At 39.1% G+C, this 13,809-nt stretch overlaps 1 long non-coding RNA gene across 1 annotated transcript in view; it reads left to right on the top strand.

Annotated features, from left to right (window-relative positions):
* The first annotated feature begins 746 nt into the window (after positions 1 to 746).
* Positions 747 to 13,809, top strand: part of LOC140701963 (uncharacterized) — a 13,853-nt gene continuing 790 nt past the window's right edge. The window contains exons 1-2 of the long non-coding RNA XR_013540916.1: positions 747 to 1,460; positions 3,761 to 13,809. The exon at positions 3,761 to 13,809 is cut by the window's right edge and continues 790 nt beyond it. This is a non-coding gene — a long non-coding RNA (uncharacterized LOC140701963). The remainder of the gene's footprint in view (positions 1,461 to 3,760) is intronic.

The following is a 13,809-nucleotide window of genomic DNA, read 5'->3' as shown; positions in this document are numbered from 1 at the left end:
GGAGTGGCTAATCAATTGTAGACAACAGCGCGATAGGAAGTCTCCATTAAGCTCGCTTCAGCGGTGGAATGGTGAGCTGACAGTCTGGCCCCATGGGGCCGGACCCACATTATTTCCACTTGTGAGGGGATATTCATATGCAAATACGAATATGAATACAGTGGTACATCGCATAATGACGTTTAATGATGAATCCGCATAGCGATCTATTTTTGGGACCGCTAATGTGATCGCATTGCGATGTTTTAATAGCCTAAACATCGCATTGCGATGATCGGCAAGCATTTCGCTTACCCATCTTCACATTGTGATGTTTGCGGAACAGCTGATCGGCGGTTCCAAAATGGCCGCTGGGTGCCCAAAATGGCTGCCGCAACCATTTTTCGCGATTTCCTTGCTTACCAAGGTGGCGAAAATGGCGGCACTATGGAGGATCTTCGCATAACGGTGAGTTTTCGCCCCATAGGAACACATTAAACAAAGTTTAATGCGTTTTTATGGGGTTCCCCCCCACATTGCGATGTTTCCGGATAGCGATGATTAATCCGGAATGGATTAACGTCACTATGCAGGGCACCACTGTACCCCCATCTCTAGTGCTGATCCTTCAGGCAGGCAGGGACTTTTTCAGGTGGAGCTGAGACTCACCTCCAAAGTAGTGTTTTAGGAATAATCTGTCAAAACATCTAAAACCTAAACTGGTAGCAGAAAAGCCAGATATGGACATGCTATATAGGTGATTCTCCCAAACCTAGCTTCCAGAAAAATAGCCAGGTGAGATACCAAAAAGATTTTGAAATGCATCAAAGGTCTAATGTGAAGAGAAGGCCTAGTGTGAATTGAGATATACTCAATTCTTCTTGCTTCTACCAATAAACTACTATGGGGGGGGGACTAATAAAAATGGGGCAATATTCATCCCTTCTTATTCATCGGGGTCCCTGGAACCCACAAATATGAAGGGACGAATATTTAATAAATATATAAAATATAAAAAGAAGTCGCCTTTGAATGGTTTGTGAAACAATCATGTGTTCAGCATCCTCTTAAAGGATGAGAGAGAATGAAGCTTGATGAACTTTGACCAGGAGGAAGATCATGCCTGGAGAATAATCAGCTTGGCTCCATTCATTGGCTAGAGAAGGACTAAATGAAGGAATCTGGCTTCATCACAGTTTTGACGTCTGTGTTTGGAAATAATCATGTTTCTTTCTTACAAAAAGCAGGGCAATAATACTGAACATCAGGAGAGAGAATATTAACTCCTTCTTGCTCCGTGGATTGCATGCTAGGGTGGCATATGTTCTACCTTAAGAGAGGAGAATTTTCTGTTTGAAAAACATCTTCGGTTTGAGCAGTTGTATAACGACGCCTGGTTTAAAGATTAAAAAGACCCACAACAAGTGAGATCAATGGCTCGGAGTTTCTAGGCAACAGCACCTGGATAGCAAACTGAGCAGGTGAGCAGGCGCAAAAACCACTGTCTTCTCACTATAATGTGATGAGATGCATTGTAGTGTTCTTAAGTTACTGTTGTTTCTAAAGATGCACCAGCACCTCCATATTAGCACATACAGATTTTATGCAAATCTTCGTCTTCTTTTGTCTTCTCTCTCTCTCTCTCCTTGTGCTACATACATGATCATAACTTGCCTATATGGGAAACCCCAAGTGAGGACTCAAAAATGATGAATTCCAGAAAATGTGGATTAGCTGAACTGCCTCAGATATCTCCATATCACACACGGCAACTCTGATGAGTTAGATGCTGCTGCTTAATTTTGCCTAAGGGAGGATCTGAATTTGTAGATTTTTCCCCCCTCATGTGATACTCCCTCACTGAACCTGACAGGTTAGTGATATGATAGAGAGCGACCACGTGTGATCAAAACTTTACACTTTCACTTTGTTTACTGTGGTAAATAACAGCAGTTTATCATGTTGGGAATGTTAAGTCAGAACTGGTGACATTTGATATTTAAAGATTTCCTTTAAGCCACTTGCTTAGGTATAATTGTAGTAAATTGAGACAGGTTCTAGAATTGAGACAAAAGTGTATTTCTCAAAATACTCCATGTGGGATGGATCTTTGTACTTCTCTAGTTAAAGGCCCCAAACTGTATATGGATTCAAAGTACCAGCCTAAACAGCACACAATGAAGTGCTCAAAAGCCAGCTTTTTCCTAGAATGGTTATCTATTTTAGTAACATTTCCTAAAGTACTCCTAGCTATGTCTAGAACCTTTCCTCAACCTAATGAACATGCAGAAATGAGTTCTGTCTGAGTGACCACCTCGAAGCTCAGTCTGTCTGGTTGCTTCCATAACCAAGTCTGATCAGGTAATTAAACTACCATTCTAAAACTCCCTCTCCCATCTGATTGGTTGTATATTTGCAATGAAGTCATTGTGTAAGATAAATATTAGGAGCTATTCAACTTTTCTTTCCCTCACATAAAGCTGCAGATGAGAATTTCTAGCTTCCTCCTCATGTGAAATGTTGCTACCAGCATAACAAGGTAGAAAAACACAAGATTAATAACTTTTCACCATGCCAGAGCTGAGGTACCAATCATTTTTTCTAGAAAGAAAGCACTAGCCTCAATTTATCTCTAATCTATGTCTAAATAGGTAAAGTAGAATCATGTTTGTGTTCCCAAAAAATAGCATATATATAATTAACAAGTAAATTGGCCACCTTTTAAAATATCGGCTCAGACATAATTAGCTACTCAATCAAGGAAATCAATCTTTATAAAAATTCAGGATTTTTAAATTTTATTATTATACATTTCATCTATTCATCAGTCACTCATTTATTCCATTTGAGAAGCTTCCTTTTTAGTAGCTTCCAAATTTGGATTCCTCACATCTGGCTGAACTTCAGCTCCCAGAAGTCTCAGCCAACAGTCTTGAAGCAAATGTCCAACCACCTCCCAGGACCTAATGGAGAGATGATGTTGCTGTCTTATTTGATAATCGTTGTGCTACCTTCCCATATTTTATCCTTCAGTTGTATGGCTGATTAGTTAATAATCAACAATTTAGGAGTGAGGTTGAAGAAAATAAGCTGCATCTCTTCCTGATCGGGGATGAGGCACATGTGTGCTCCTGACGTTGTTGCACATTAACTCCCATGATCCACTAATACTGCTTATGTTAAGTTGAACTGGTGGAACTTATGTTCCAATAAAAACATTTTACCTGTTCCTATCTCAGCGGGTATGAATTACATCTCAAGTTGTAAATCAATTAGTTCTGAGACAAATTACCTGCTTTTTGCAAATTAAGAATAATCATACCAGACTGCTGTGCACAGCCTGATGTGTTGGAAGGAACTAGAGATGGGCATTAACCATTGGTTTGTGTCTGTTCATTTACTAGTTGAACAGAGGTTCAGCACTTCAGAACCCCAGTGGGCACCCATTCAGAGGCAGCCCAGAGGAAGTGGGGCAGGTAAGACAAGCCACTGCTTCTGAGTGGGTGCCCATCAGAGAAGGTGGGGCTTGTTCAGCCAATAAACAAACCCGTACGAATCACGAAACTCATGGTCTGTGTCATCTCTAGTTGGAATGACAAGTGATATATCCAGCACAAGCAGATGGTGGGGGTTCTGGTCCAATATTCTGAGGGCCTCAAAGTATGGAAAGGCTGCTTTGTAAGGTACAATAAATTCTTTCAAAGTCAATATTTTATGGTCTTTATCTAAGTTTCCTTTTAAGGTGATTAATTCTCTTACTAGTTTTTTCATCTCCTTGCAGAGGAGGAGGGAGAACAATGACAAGGAAGACCATCCCTCTACATTTCTATGCCATCACTTTCACACATATGATTCACCGGTATGAGCTATATTTGGTTCCTCTAGAAGAACAAAGACTTTTTTTTTTCAAAACCCACAAGGGAAAGTACATAATATTTCTGATTTCACACATCCTCCACACACATACGTACACACCAATCATTATTCTTCCACGGGCTCAGTGCGTGCTTAGAAACCTGATGAAAGGAATCACTCAGCTCCAAGCAGCTGATTCATCTGTCCCAGGAGAAAGACCCACATAATGTGAGAAGAAGACAGATGCCTTATCTTCCCCCACTGCAAGTGTTTGGCTTACACACCAACTCAGCACATGTTGCAAAAATGTGAGCCAGACTCCTGTGGTCTGCTGACTTTATGGCACATTCCTTCCCATACTCAGGATCAGCTTTCTAGAGATGAAAATGGTACCTGGCCATCTTTGGCCAAAGGATGGACAGATCTGTCTGTTCTGCTTTCTCCTATATTCAGATGTTTAATCTTAAGGTCTTTCTATCAGACTGAGGCAAAACAGTGTGAATTTTTCAAAGTTCGTACTAGAAAGGAAAGGAACCTGGGGAAAAGATCCAGCATCCGCAGTATAAATGGGGATATTCGTAAATGAATACAAATATTCACATCCCAGCTAGACCTATTGAGGGTTCCGGTGCTCCAAAGGTCCCGCTCTTCCTGACAATGGCATCTGGAGCTCTGCTGTCTTTCCGCTTGGCTAACAACTGTGCCGTCATGCAGGGAGACCCATCCTCCTGCCCCCTGCCTGGAGTGCAAATTTCTAATCTGTAGCAGCCTGATTCAATTGGCACAGCTATTCCAGAGTACTATATTGTACCACCACGTCATGAAACATTTGCAAATCAGGATGGTCCTAATTCATTGCCATAAACGTGCGATGCATAGGCATACGTTTAAGAGCCAAACACTTAAATAATGGGTTCTCTTAGTTTCAATTCCCTCCCTGTACAATTTTTCTTTTTTTTCAAAAGAAGATGAGTTCTTCCAATTGAATTTACAGACACTTGGAAACTCTAGAAAGTTCCTATTAAACAGTGAATTGAACATTTTCCCCCCTCAGTCTTTAACCTGGTCCATTCGAATCTGTCCTGCCATTCTGTTCTACCCTATTTGAGCTTAAGTATGTAATCAATTGTTTACTGGTTTCTTATATTATAGGTTTATATTCCTATTACCTCTTTCAGCTTTCTCTATTTCCACACAGCTTCACAGCTATAAACAGCAGTTTAACACATTCAGAGAATATCAGGTTATAGAAAGCTAGTTTGGCTCTCCAAGGCAGCTAACAAACGTAACTGTAAGATGAGGAACTGGTGATTCGTTTCTCCTTGTTTTTTTCTAACTTGAAGGAAGGGATTCTCTCTCTCTCTCTCTAATTAGTTGCATCTGGAACAATTCATGGATCAAGGTGTTGCCTTAGCACAAAAATTGGGGTGGGGGGAGAGTACCCCTTCTGTTCCATTCATAGGTCAGGAATGGCTAAATCCCTACAAGGTTATGACACAGTAAAATTCACAGGCCCAAATCCTGCTGTTTAGCATAGTAAATCACACTAGAATAGTCTCATTGGAACAACAGGGGATTGAGTGAGTCAACTCATATTTAAGCTCCATTGACTCAAATCAGCCTACTCTAACTGTGACTGACTTTAGCATAATATGTTGCAAGTAGTTTAGAGTCATTTGAATCAATTGAAATAATGCAGTAGTTGACTCAGTAGAGCCCTATTGATACAATGAGCCTACTTTAGTGTGATTTACAACACTGAATGCAGTTAGATGAGAATTTTCCCCACTATTTGATCTGTTCTTGGGAATGAGCTGGTTCACTCATTACGTTGTATGTGACCACACAACATAAATTCCACCATGGACCAGCCTTCCTCTCATGCATTCCCACCCACAATGTTTTGGCTTCCTGTCAGGGGCTATGGTTTTTTATGTGTGGGGAGGATCACTCTGCTTTGGTTCTTTTCCATCATGTGTGCTTACTGGAATTGAACCAAAGTGAATTTAATTTCCCAATATTATTCAGTGTCTTAAATAAACAACTGAAGTCACACACAATATTGGGAAACTGAAAGATTCATCTTCTCCTCTGTGGAGGGGGAAAGAGAGAAAGGAAAAGTTTGCTGTTTTTCTTAAGCCTTGTAGGATGCTACTCAAAACTTCCCCTTTAGGGGGGAAAAATTAAAAATTGAAAGCTTCCTCCCAGAAGGAAGAGGAGACATGGATCTACACAAGCAAGGGTTGATACAAGGAGGACGATCTTTCTTTCTTTCTTTGCTTGCTTTTATTTTCTTTCTCTTTAAAACAGTGGTTCTTAACCAGGCGTATGTGCACCCCTGGGGGTGCAAGAAAGCAACTGATTTTTCAATCTCATTTAAGCCTCTTTTTTTGAAATATTAAATATCAGTGGATGTAATAGGCTCAATTTTCTGTGATGTACCACAAGTTACAATAACACATTGAATGTTGCATTGGCATGTATTTGCATTGAAAACTTTGCCAGAGAAGTTAAAATGGCACTTAACTACTGCATTAAATGTAGCAAATTATATCTGAGGATGGGCACTTAATCATTGTGTCTTTTGTGCTTTTTTAAAAAGAAGAAATTGCTGTCCCTACAGTACTGCGCTTCTTTAGCACACTGACATAAGGTGGCTCTCCAAGGGACGTGTGCCAAGCAGGTTTTTTGAAATGTACAAGGGAATTATTCAGTTTCTTAGTAACAAAAATTGTAATTTGGTTAAAGAATTTGAAAGAAGAGATGTCATACTTGGCCTGGCCTATTTAGCAGATATACTCACTCACCTGAATGAATTAAATATATGAATATAAGGATATGGTAAGAACATAATAATAGCTAATGAAAAATTATCTCCTTTTATAGAAAAACTAAAAATTTGGATAAGTTGAAAATAGCAATTCACAAATTTTCCCTTGCTTGATGAAATCATTCTGGAAAATGAGAAAATCACAGCTTTACCTGAGCTTGTAATGTATTTGCAACAATTTAATGCATCTTTTCCTGGATATTTTTCCATGGGAGATATTGGCAAAGAGCAGAAATGGATACTGGATCCATTTCTTTCTTTTTTTACCTTAATTCTACAGACAATGGTAATATAATAAAAGACAATCTTATTGAAATACTGAGAAATGCACATATTCTAATGCAATTTGACAAACTGGACTTAGAACAATTCTGGTGTGTTCAGTGACAACCATTTCCACAACTGGCGAAGGCAGGATTGCAGAAACTTCTACCATTTGCTACCACCTATCTGTGTGAAATGGGATTTTCATCACTTTTGCCTCTCAAAACAAAAATGAGAAATTGCGTAAATGCAAGGGATGACAAATGTGTAGCTCTTTCGAAAAAGGAACCCCGCTTTCAAAATGTTATTATGAATAAACAACAAAATTAGTTACCAAAAACAGATATTATTTTAATTTTCTATCACTACATATATATGTATCTGTTTTTCAGTAAATAAATTGCTTTGCAATAAATGTAATTTTCCAACAAATAAATTGGAATACATTTTTCAAGGGGATGCAAGAATGTACTTTGAGATTCAGTAGGGTGCCAACTGACCACTAAAAAGGTTAAGAACCACTGCTTTAAAAGGAAATGAGTCAAATAGAGTTGCTTAAGGTGCTGTGTGGTTTCCTAACCTGAAACTACCTGAATTTTGCATGTGGATACAAAGTTTGCAACTCTATGCAACCTTAAACAACCCTGTTTAGGCCAATACGATTTGGTTATCTAGCCAAGCCCTAAACAAAATGATTTGGGCCATATTTTCAGATGAGATGGCACTGTCTTTCCCTGATGATTTTAACAATTTACAGTGTCATCCTTTGCATTTCTATTCATTAGAATGTTCCCCAACATTCACAGAGGCTTACTCCCTTGTAAGTATGATGTAGAATAATGAATTCTAATACTAATAATGTGTCATTATTTTACAGTGTTTTAAATATACCAGATCATTATCCAGAAAAAAATTATTCCCCCGGCCTCTACACAGCTCACTGATCAAATAAATACACAGACAACAGCAGGGCGACTTGGCCATATAAAATAGAATACTTGCAATGGAATTTCAGACAACAGACCGAGACTTTGATGTAAATGCAGGAGAATGAATCACATTTACATAACGATGCTATTCTCTGGGATTAAAACCCAAATCAGCTGCCTATAATTTGTAACTCTACTCTGTAGAAATGTGGTTTCAAGGCATTACAAATGTTACCACTCAGTTTCATAAATCTGATGTTATAATATGTTGCTGTAAGGTATGAGCCAACCAAGATCAATTTTAATGTTTTGCAATGACTTGCTATGAAATTTCTCTATCTCTCTCTCTGACCTCTGTCTGTGATTTCCTCTACCTCCTTTTGATGAAACCTCACTTTAGAATTCAATCATGGCATCCCATTTAGTTATCTCACATAATTCAAGCCAAGTTAAGCACCTTTAAGCCTCACTGGCACATTTTTCAGAGACAAAATGTATTCTTATTCTTACATTGTGCATTGTGATTGTAAAGCTTCATACAATTCCTTCCCCCCCCCCCAATGTTGTCCAATCTCTTCTACTGTAGATTAAAAGTGTTTTCCTGAAGACAAGGATCGTTAAGAACAAACACAGTTTACATCCACTAGGAAAATCCATAATGAATGTATAGAATCATTGGTGAGATTATCACTGCATGAAATTGTGGTGATGTTATTCTGCAGCAGAGCAAATCAACACTCTACAAGGCAATTCAGAAAATTTGGGCAAAACACATTTAAGCTGTGAAATTACTTTTTTTTTCTTTTTTTGGCCGTTGATGGCCTTACTCAATGTTAGGAGAGCTTCTGCTTATATCTTGTCATAGTTTCCACCTTTCTGCCCATCTTGTCACTATTGGAGATAGGCACAAATTGAAAAAAAAAGTGATTTGTCATTGTAATTTGTTAAGTTTGACAAATCATGAATCGCAAATTTATGATTTATTTATGAATTGTCGAATCAATTCATTGATTCATCTTGAATTTAAAATGCTATCAAATGCCCCCCCGGCACCAAGTGACATCAGAACTGCAGAGAAGCTTTCCTTGACTCTCCACTGCAAACCCTGCAAGTTTTAGATATCCACGTTATACACCCACAAATTGGGTTCCTCCCAGCACCAAGTGACACCAAAAGTGCAGAGAAGTGTCTCCCAAATTTCCTCTAAAATTGCGCCAAGTTTGGTGAAGTTTGGGTTTTGAGTTACGCCCACAAAGTGTCCCCCCCCCCGGAAAGTGCCCTTTAGAGCTGGCTTGCAGCAGTGCTAGAATTTCCCCCAAGTCAGCTGCTAAAGGGTACTTTCCTGGAGGGACCCACTTTGTGGGTGTATAACTTGGATGTCTGAAACCCAGTATTCACCAAACGTGGAGAGACTGTAGAGGACAGTTGAGAAAATCTTCTCTGTATTTTTGGTTTCTCTAGGAACTTTCCTGGAGCCTCCTCATTGTGGTGTATAACTCAGATGTCCAAAACCTCAAAGAAGAGAGTCAAGGGAAGCTTCTTTGTGATTTTGTTGTCTCTAGTTGCTGGGGGGGGGCTGTTTCATAACTCAATGAATCAACTAATCAAAAATCTCAGAAAATCCATCAATTCACATTTGCCGGGGGGCGTCGCTTCTGACTTTATGAATTAGTGGGTTTTGATGAATTTTGCAATTCGTTTTTTTATTTGTGCCCATCTCTAATCACTATACAATTTTCTGGTAATTAAGAAAAAAAATCCTCCAAAGATGTTGGTGCCATTCAGTCACTTCTGGTATGTGGTGACTATCTGAGTTAATGACCTCCGAAATATCCTGTCATTAATAACTCTGCTCAGATCGTGCAAACCAACAACATCTTCTGTTAGGTTGTTTTCTCTTTCTCTCCGCTCCTGTCCTTCCTAGCAATATTATATTTTCCATTAAGTTCTGCTTAGGTTTTACAAACTAACAGCAGTGGCTTCCTTTATTGAGGCTATCTGTCTTGTGTGAGTTCTTTGTCTTTTCCTACTGCCCCCCCCACCTGAATTTTCCAAGCAATATTGTCTTTGTTGGGTAGTTTTGTGTTTTCATTATATGTGTGTGATAGGATAACCCCAGTATAGGTACTAATTTTTGCTCTAGTGAGAATTCAGGCTTGACTTGATTGAGCACCTGATTTTCTGCTTTTCTGGCTATCTGTGGTATCTGTAAGTCTCTCCTTCAACACCACATTTGAAATGAGTTGATTTTAGTCCTTGTCTTTCTTCACTGTATTTCTTTTACATAGTATGGATGATTTTGACCTTAGTTTCTAGTGGCAATCTTTGCTAACTAAGAGCTTTCCCATTTTTTTCAATTTCAAAAGGCAAGGGGACATATTTTGGTAAACTTGCACATAATATGTTCATAGAAATTCTGGTCTGATATAACTTTTTTTCCTTAGGTGGCCTACCTCAAGTAAAGGATTTGGAAATAGGAAGATACCTTTCTAGTGTGCATTCTGTGGAGTGAACACGGCAACATTAGTTTACCCAAGAAATTAAAGGGTGTGAATACTTCTCCATTGCATGTGTTGCACTGACTCACACTTTTATTCCACCATTTAATTATGTCCAAGACAACTCTTCAGAATTGTTTCTGAAGCCACATCCCAAATCCTTTTGCTTCTGTCCTCTCCCAGCAACCACAGTACAGATAATGTGCTCCTTTTCTGAGATCCTCTAGCACCAGATGATTCTTACACAAAGGCAGTTTCTGTTGGAATTTGTGTGTAGTATATGTATGTTTTAAAAAGGTAAAAGTTCCCCTTGGCAGTTAGTCCAGTCGTGTCCGACTCTAGGGGGCGGTGCTCATCCCCATTTCCAGGCTGTAGAGCCAGCGTTTGTCCAAAGACAGTTTCCATGGTCACGTGGCCAGTGCAACTAGACACGGAATGCCATTACCTTCCCACTGTGGTGGTACCTGTTTATCTACTCGCATTTGCATGTTTTCAAACTGCTAGGTTGGCAAGAGCTGGGACAAGCAACAAGAGCTCACTCTGTTGTGTGGATTCGATCTTAGGACTGCTGGTCCTCTGACCTTGCAGCACCAGAGGCTTCTGGGGTTTAACCCGCAGCACCACCACGTCCCATACATTTATGCTTAAATTTCTATTTTAAAAAGCCAGAAAATTCAATTCTTCCAAAAAAGAAGAGACAAATCACCACTGGTTTATAAATGTCAGACATTGGAGCTTTATTTTTATGATTCAAAATGCCAAGAAACGGCCTAATATCACTGCACAATTTGTTGCCCACATTGCCAACAACAAAAAGTGTGCTGTTAACAACATCAATGGCAGTAATCAAAATGGCCTCTCCCTGGGAGTGGAGCACAGACCATTCATTTGTATTTTTATTTCTTTAAAGACATGAAATCCACCTTCACCTCCTTAGCAATTTGACAAATGCTGTCAATGTGCTCAGGGCGAGATAGCGCACCAGTGGCATTGGTGGTGGTGGGAACAAAAATATTGCTTTACACACACACACAGACAGACAGACAGACAGACAGACAGACACACACACACACACACACACACACACACACACACCAATTTCACATAGCTCTGACATTATGGGCTGAGTAAAAGTATTTTCACAATTTTGAGTCAACTTAACACATTGTGGTATCTTGTTTGTGCCAGACATTGAGACACACTGCAAGGCAGACGTATGAAGGCATTAAAACTTGTAAAAACAGAAACTCAAACTCTCTCTTTTTTTTTGTTCTTGAGTTATGAGGTCCCCAGAGTTTTTTGTATGACCTGGGGAAGCAGAATATGAACCAAATGATTTTCATAATTATTATTGAATATTTCTAAAAGGGTCTGGAATACAATCCCTGCAGTTGTTCAAGACAAACAGGGAATTAGCAGTTTACCACATAGGAGCTAGAAATCACCACAGAGCTTCTGACTCCCTGGTTCTTTGGAAAAAAAGGATTTTTTTGTGTGTGGGGGGAAAATACCATTTTAAGAAAATAATATTAAGTCTCATTTGGCAAAAAAAATCTTGACTTCTTACAGGCCCATTTCTTACTTAAATTTGAAAATAATTAATAACAGCAAATAAGAATAAATAATGTAAATAGCAACAGCAACCATGATAGCAAAAACATAAGCCTCAACTCTGACTCATTAATAGAGCTAGTTGCATAATCTACCCCCTCACAGGGTTGTTATGACAATAAAAGGACACACCAGGTAAGATACATTACTCTTAGTTTCATGAAACAAAGAAAAAGTAAGGAAGTTGCGCTGAGGTTCCACCCTAACTTTTAGATGTGTTACTAAGAAGAGGAAACAGACGACACATATTTCCATTCCTTTGGAATATTGAAGCTGACAAAAGAAAACCAACAGGTACAAAACTGGTAATGCAAAAATGTGATTTGTTATGGTTTAATAGATATAAACCATAGCAAATCACATTTTTGCATTACCAGTTTTGTACCTGTTGGTACAAAATATGTATATATATCAGCTTTGCTGAAAAGAAGGAGGAATATAATGTTCATTGTAGTCACAAAAATCCAAAATAGCAGAATCCCCCAGATTTGGTATCTATTCAAATAAAGGGCATAACTGGTCGATCTGCCCTGCATCTTTTAAGAGACACTTCATCCTGCTCTGTCCCCAGTTCTGTGTGACATTATCTGTGCATATCCAGATCATCAGTAAAATAAACAAAAAAAAATCCTATGAACGGGGAAGAATACAAATAGCTGTGTCCTGAGGGACTTGTACCACATCCTAATTGTGTGCATTATTCACTCAAGCCCACAAAACAACCATCTTTCCACCATTACACAGATACTCAATTCCAGTAAGATAGTAATATTTCAATAAAATTTAGTAAACTAAGCGGAATGCAACAAAGAACAAAAGAGTATTCCAGAATACAAAAAGGCTGTCTAGACATCAGAGATCCTCATTGTTTCTGCATAACATAAAGTTAGTTCATCATAAGTGTGCTAGATGTTACCCAGACAATGAGGACTGCATAACTCAACTGCTCCTGTTACACCCATTGTGCAGCAAGCATGCGGAAGTGCTTCATGAATTGCATTTATGCTGTGCTGTGAGTTTCAGATCTGTATCCATAGCTTCGTGTTCAATGTGTGAAGCTGTGTAACAGGATTTTTGGCCAATGGAACAGGTCTTTCACATCATCCTACACAAAATAATTGGTGGAGTGGCTGCAAGGGGATATGTCCTGTGTGTGGTGACCTCAGTCTAAGCCCTCCCTGTGGTTGGACATATCGAGAGAGATATTGGACTGGGGTGGTGATGTTCAGCTGTCATTTGCCTCCTTCTATGGCACCAACAGCTGAGTCAACTCTATTACTTTTGATTTCCATTTTCTTCAAATCAGCTATTTTAACCCTACAAATGGCAGATACCAAACGTCAGTTGCTCCACCCTGAGGAGTTACTCCATAATTACACAAATACTCCAGATTAAACCCTTTTTGCACATTCATCTGGAAACAGTGTCTATGCCTACTCCAAATGATGGGTGCATATCACCTCTCTTCCTCACCCCCATATCTGTAGCAAAACCTTAGAAATGAGGTAGAAGTGATCACCGATGAACCCAGAAAATAGGGACACCCATAGTGTGAGGTCAAAATGAATCCCATGAAGAATGAAAACAAAACAGAAAATGTGAGAATGAACAAACAGACAGACGGACAAACAAAGAACCCTACTAAGACTGGTATATATTTCATAGTGACTGTGAGTTATCCATCAGGGGGACAGGGGAAGAGAAGAATCCAGTTATAGAAAATTTGATACATTTTTTTTTTTTTTTTTTTGCAGTTCCGAGCCAAGCAAGAGGCCTCTCTGCTACAGTGGAGTTCCATCAATGAAGCTGGTTTAGAAACCCAGGAGGAAAAAAAAATGCCACA

Source organism: Pogona vitticeps, chromosome 1, assembly GCF_051106095.1.
Source record: "Pogona vitticeps strain Pit_001003342236 chromosome 1, PviZW2.1, whole genome shotgun sequence".
Lineage (NCBI taxonomy): Eukaryota > Metazoa > Chordata > Lepidosauria > Squamata > Agamidae > Pogona > Pogona vitticeps.
This window is presented reverse-complemented; position numbering and strand designations above follow the sequence as displayed.